General features: G+C 37.8%; 1 protein-coding gene across 1 annotated transcript in view; it reads left to right on the top strand.

Annotated features, from left to right (window-relative positions):
• The window catches only part of pex5la (peroxisomal biogenesis factor 5-like a), a 109,074-nt gene that overhangs the window by 54,396 nt on the left and 48,670 nt on the right, over positions 1-6,008 (top strand). The gene's annotated exons all lie outside the window — the stretch shown is intronic.

The raw sequence follows: 6,008 nt of genomic DNA, 5'->3' as shown, positions 1-6,008 counted from the left end.
TGATAATAGTATTAATGGACTTTATTTGTTTGAAATTCATGAACTGGCACTTCTCCAGCCACCACTCTATACTCCGTACCTGGTCCATCCGGGACTTGAACCAGCTACCCTCCGGTTCACAAGTCCCTACAAACTGAGCTACTGCCAGCCCACCGATTACAAAAATTAGTATTTATTACAGATAATATTCAATCAATAAAATTAATTTAATCTTTGATCTGGCCAAAAAGTAAAGTGATTTCCGTGTATCCTTCATTATGGGACAGTGTCAGACCTAAATGCTAAATGTTTAAATCTGCTGCATCACTTTTAAAGTTTAAGAGCTGTAGAATGTGTAGTTGTCACATTGGTAATAAACAGTTGGCATTGAGAGTTCATCGAGTGGTAAAATAAATATATTAACTCATGAACTTACACAGTTTTTAATTTTCTGCATATTTTTTCACATTCTTCATAGACGGAAGTACGCAATTGGTCCATTTTGTGCGGTAGTAGAGTCAAATGACACCAAACGGCTCTTTTTATGGCAACGCTCACAGAACCTAAGGAAGCCTGGGTTAACCATAGACTGTATATAAAAAGTAGACATAGTCACCGTGACGTCATCCATTCGTTTGTGGACTGCCGTTTTGAAGCCTCGAGTTCAGCATTTCATCTTGTTTTTTTTACAACCAGAAGTGACATGAGGGTGGAGCTACATGCAACCGAATGCTAAATTAGGTGACCAAAAATGTTACAATTAACTTTCACAAACTGAAAACACACAGTGAAAGGGTTAAAGGTCAGAAGATGAAAGACAAAATCACGGACAACTCCCATTCCTGACAACGCCATGTGAGCGATCTGTCAATCACAAGGTAGCCCCGCCCTAAAGCATACCCTGCTTTATGGTCTATTTTACTTTAAATGGGAGCAAAATACAAAATGAACATCATGTTGTATTGAAGAACACTTGAAACTAGCGATTGAGACCATAAAATCATGTTTACAATGTTTACTATTAATGATAAATCAAGTTATTGTTATTTTTGAAACCAGAGGAGTTGCCCCCTGCTGGCTATTAGAAAGAATGCAAGTTTAAGGCACTTCCACATTGGCTTCACTTTTCAGACCCGGAGGTTGCCCACTGGGGTTAATAAAGCAAGTTGATAACCACCGTTGTGGTACCCATTATCCATGACTGGGGCTTTAAGCGCTGTCAAATTTGCTTCGTGGTACTCATCTGGTAAATATTTCATGCCTGAACTGAGTAAAGCAAATGTCAGAAAAAAAAACCCAGATTGGGTTATTTGTTTTTCTTTCTTATGTAAAGAATTTCATTTTTATCCCTAGATTTCCATGTCAATGAGTCCCCTCTCACTTGCATGTTTTGTATATCACTTTCCTTAAACCCCTTTTTCCAGAAAACAAACACAAAATTGAAATAACTGCAGTTTCAAGCTGATCTTTTGACATCTTTGTTTCCACATGGCCAGAGACAACTCATTGCTGCAGTGCTCTCCAGTGGCTGAGGCTGCAGTTTGAGAGGCATCTTGTGCCAGCTTGATGTCACTTAGCGAGTGACAGAGGCTAAGTGACAGGCTGTGGCTCCTCACGCCAAATGTCAAGTCAAGTCAAGTGTATTTGTAAAGCCCAATATCACATACAATATCTCATTGGGCTTCACAGAGTCAGGGGTCTCAGCTCAGTCCAAGCTCTATGAGAAGATGAGGAAAACGTCAAAGGAAGCAGCATGAAACCAGACGTCATATATACACCTAACTATCGATCTAAAGCAACAGCCACAATTATGATTTAAACAGTTTCCCATTCCTTAGTGCAACTGAAGAGGTAAAATAAAATAGTATGTGAATATCAATCTTAATTTGTAGACTAAATTCCGAAGAGTAAACATGCTGCTAACGGTGAAACCCATCACTTATTTTGTACAAAACCAAACCACACTTTACTGGGAAATTAAGGAGCATGTTACTGCATGTAAAATGTATTTGCTGCTTAAAAGCTGGTGATATTTTTCTTATTGTCAACAAATCCCATGAAAACCCCTAAATTACTGTAGCAATGAATTGATTCTACAAAGTCCGATACATCTTATTTCTCTAAGTCTGACTTCAGGAAAACTATTAAAAACACTTCAATGAGCTACACCGTTCAGGCTGTTCTCATACACCATTCGTAGCTATACCTATGAAAAGTAATGCACTGTAATTCGTATATATCTCTCAAAATCAATTCATATGTAATCCAAGTAATCATGAACCAGGAAATATAAAGAGCAACAAACGCAGCGGAGGTCGGGGTGGATGGATGGGTCAAAAAACACATCCCGTGTGAGTCACTTAACTTCCGTACTTAAGAAACGCCACTTCTACGATCTTTTCCTATACCAAACCAAGTAGTTTTGTTGCCTAAACCTAACAAAGTATTTCAAGCATAGTTATTTTAACCCAAACCACGATTTTTTCCTAAGTTGTTTCTTGTGAAGGAAGTTTATTTTGAAAAGACTGTATGAATGTAACGAGCGGAAACAGACGTGTTGTTGGACATTTGTAGGAAAACGCACGAAAAATGAGGAATAACTTTTCATAGGATATCATATGAACCGTTGTATGAGGATACATTACACTGTTGTACTGGGTGACATGTTCCTTCATTACAATAAACATGGGCACTGTAGTTTATTTTGAGGCAATACCACATCGTTCTGGTGCCATAAATACTTACAGAAGAACCAAATGTGTATTAATCTGCAGCTAAAAATAGTCCCCAACAAATGCACTACTTCCTCCTGTTTGAGTAACGTTTGCAAAAAAGCTAGAGTGCCCTGCTGTTTTAGAAAAACTATATATTTATGACCTGTTTTTCAAGATTTGCATCTTCAGTAGGAATTAATTGGCTTGTTGTGCCACAGACAGGGCAGAGAAATTTGAAAGTATTAAGAGATGGACTACTGCTTTGTTGGTTTAGGTCTTTTCATGGGGTTTGCTGAATATACGATAATACAGAATAATACCACCCTTATTATTTAAAAAAAAAAAGTAAAATGCACAATAGTAGAAAATTCAGTCTTAGCAATACTTTTTCACAATTTCATTTTCAATTGTGCAGCCTAAGGACAAACCATGTAAAGCCATTATGAGTCATGCCAACTAACTGAACTCAAGAACACCGGCCCGTGGGAGGACATGGAACAGTTCATTGCCACCCACAACAACAGCTTCGACACAACTGTAATGAGTAAACAACCTTCTGTATTGCAGACACCGTTCACACAGATATATCAGAATCAAGAAAATAAAAATTTGCATTTAAAAAATACGGATTCTGGAGAGTTAAATGTGCTAAAATTCCTGATCACAACATGTTCCATATGTGAACTACACATACTGAAAGATGATGGCTGTAATTATTTCTCAAGACATCCATCCCTAAAATAGCCTCCAGGTTTTATCTAACAGCTATTGTACATCCTCTGCTTTGATATTTTTTATCCACCTTTCCCTTTATGTAGTGTTTTCTATCCTCTCCACCTCCTCCCGTCCTCACCTCGACCTCCCCGCCTTCAAAGCTCTGACAAGTTTAACTGGTACACGGTTCCCTTAACAGCAACATCTGAGAGATCTCTTGGAGTCAAGCCCAAGCGGCACAATTAGCTCAAGTTTTCCATTACATAATTTTCTACATTACTTCTTAAAGCAAACAAAGTGCCAAAGTGATTTGCATAAGAGACGAGCAAAAAGGTAAAACAGAAGCGGAGCAAAGGAGGAAAAAAGGCAGATGGGGGAAAACGGTAACCTCCTTGTAGTGAAAGTAATGGGCAAACAGCTCAGGAAGCTGCTCTCTTGGCGTAAGAGTTGACCTATAATTGGCGTTTGCATGCTACCTGCTAACAAAGTGCCTGACGCATCTCCCCAGATGAATGCGGTAGATCTTCTGTCCCCATTTTCTGGATGATTAGATGAGGAAAATGCAGAGGTCTCATCGTTTCAAGACCATTATTTAAAATTGGCCCCTATGGCAATCACAGGAAGTGCTTTGAAGACCATTTACAACGATCATCTAGTGTGCAGTGTCTCCATCAGGAGACTGTTGTACATTGTACAGCCACAAACTTGATTCTAAATTAAATGAAATCTGACTTTTGCCAATATTACGGCCTTTACACACCGGGGGCGCAACGGATAAACAACACGAAAATGCAAAATACTCGCCTGTGACTAATATATGTCTTGGGCTTTTATTGTGAAAGGTAAGATTGGAAGGAGTGGATCTGGACCTTTTTCAAGGTTGTAAGGAGTAATACAATTTGCCGTTTTGGTTTTGACTACGGAGCCTCCATGTTGTTGTTTCATAAATATAGGCGCAACTCAACCTGTTTTGCACAACGTGATTGGTTGTCGTCTTTATTTACGGTGCTAAGCAAAAAAATGTTTTTACATTATTCCAAAAAAAAAAGTATGCCTTGTGTGAAAGTACTAATGACAAAAACAACTGTTTGAAAAAATACATTGCTGTGTAAATTAATCATACAAAAAATGCGCTGCTTGTGTGTAAAAGTCTTTAGATGAGACAAACACGTGGCACTAGAGGAAAAGTCACCAACATTTCATTGCCAACCATCCAATGGATGTTGAGATACTTCACCCAGAAGAAGTGGTGTACAAGAGTTCCTGTTTTTATAATCCTCACAGAATCATTTAAGGGGCAAGCTGGTTACAGTATATCAAAAATTATGTTCTCATTTCACAACTAAACACCATGTCGTATTTTCTGAGAATATGCTAACGCTGCCAACTTTCAGCAGTGAACATGACTCAGCAGGGCTGTTAGCCAAGATTCTGTCAACATCTCTCATTATTCTCTAAAAACCTCCAGACTATTTCATGAAATAAATGCATTACTTAAAGATTTTTGGCATGCTGCTTATAACTGTCCAGCATGCTGCTGCGTTGACAGAGCTGACCTTCAGTCAATCACTCACAACATCAAAAACAGTGAGTCTTTAGGGAAGCCTTCAGTCTGCCAAAAGAAAACATTTTTATTGCTCAAACAAATAGTGGAGAAATCCAAGGTCATCTACCATTAGGGGAACGTTCACACAGACTGCAGGGGTTTAACAGTCCACCTCTGTTTAATGCACACTGTAACTCTCAGATGTCCCTAAAATAGATGCTTCACAAGCATCACAAAAAATGTTATTCACTGACAGATGTTTCTCTGGTTCCACTGCGAGCATGTTCATTTATGAATGTCATTTACATCGTTAAGAGATTCTCCCCGTCCAATCCTCAGCTACCATGTCTGCACAAGAGTACACTATATTCATACAGCTCAGCTGCATTTATGTTGAACGGACCAGTCAGCTGAGAAGCTGTTTGGATGGAGCTACATTTGATTTGTTGAATTCAGGAAAAACAGAAAAATGTCTTACATAAAGAATCTTAAAACACAACAAAACAGAAGGAAATCTTATATTTGTATTATTATTTATTATCTATAATGTAAAATATCAATAATATATCATACTGTAGATTAGGGTTGGGGGTGGAAATCAATATAGCATAGTATCACAATATTTTGCGTGGCAATATTGTATCGATACATGTCAAGTATCTATCTTTTATTATATAAACTATTAACCTCTTAACAGTGCACTATCCTGTCTTTCAGAGGTTGTACTGGTCAGTCTTAAAGGTAGAGTGAAGGTACTGGTATCATATGAAACTATAAAACCTAAGGAATCGATTGGTACAAACTAGAAGAATGCTAAATAACACTGCAAAGTTACGCTAAATTTTGGTGTAATTCCTGTAGATTTTCTTGTTATTAAACATTATAGCTTTGTACAGTAGTGTATTAGGTTGCATTTGATTTCATTAGTAGATACATTACTGATACATTTGAAAGCCTTAATAAACCGTAATAAACAAATACCTTGTCCTTATTAAATCATAATTCCAGGACCATACTGTAGGGGACACAGGAATCGATTAAGTGGTATTTTTCTA

This window comes from Sebastes umbrosus, chromosome 5 (assembly GCF_015220745.1).
Source record: "Sebastes umbrosus isolate fSebUmb1 chromosome 5, fSebUmb1.pri, whole genome shotgun sequence".
Lineage (NCBI taxonomy): Eukaryota > Metazoa > Chordata > Actinopteri > Perciformes > Sebastidae > Sebastes > Sebastes umbrosus.
This window is presented reverse-complemented; position numbering and strand designations above follow the sequence as displayed.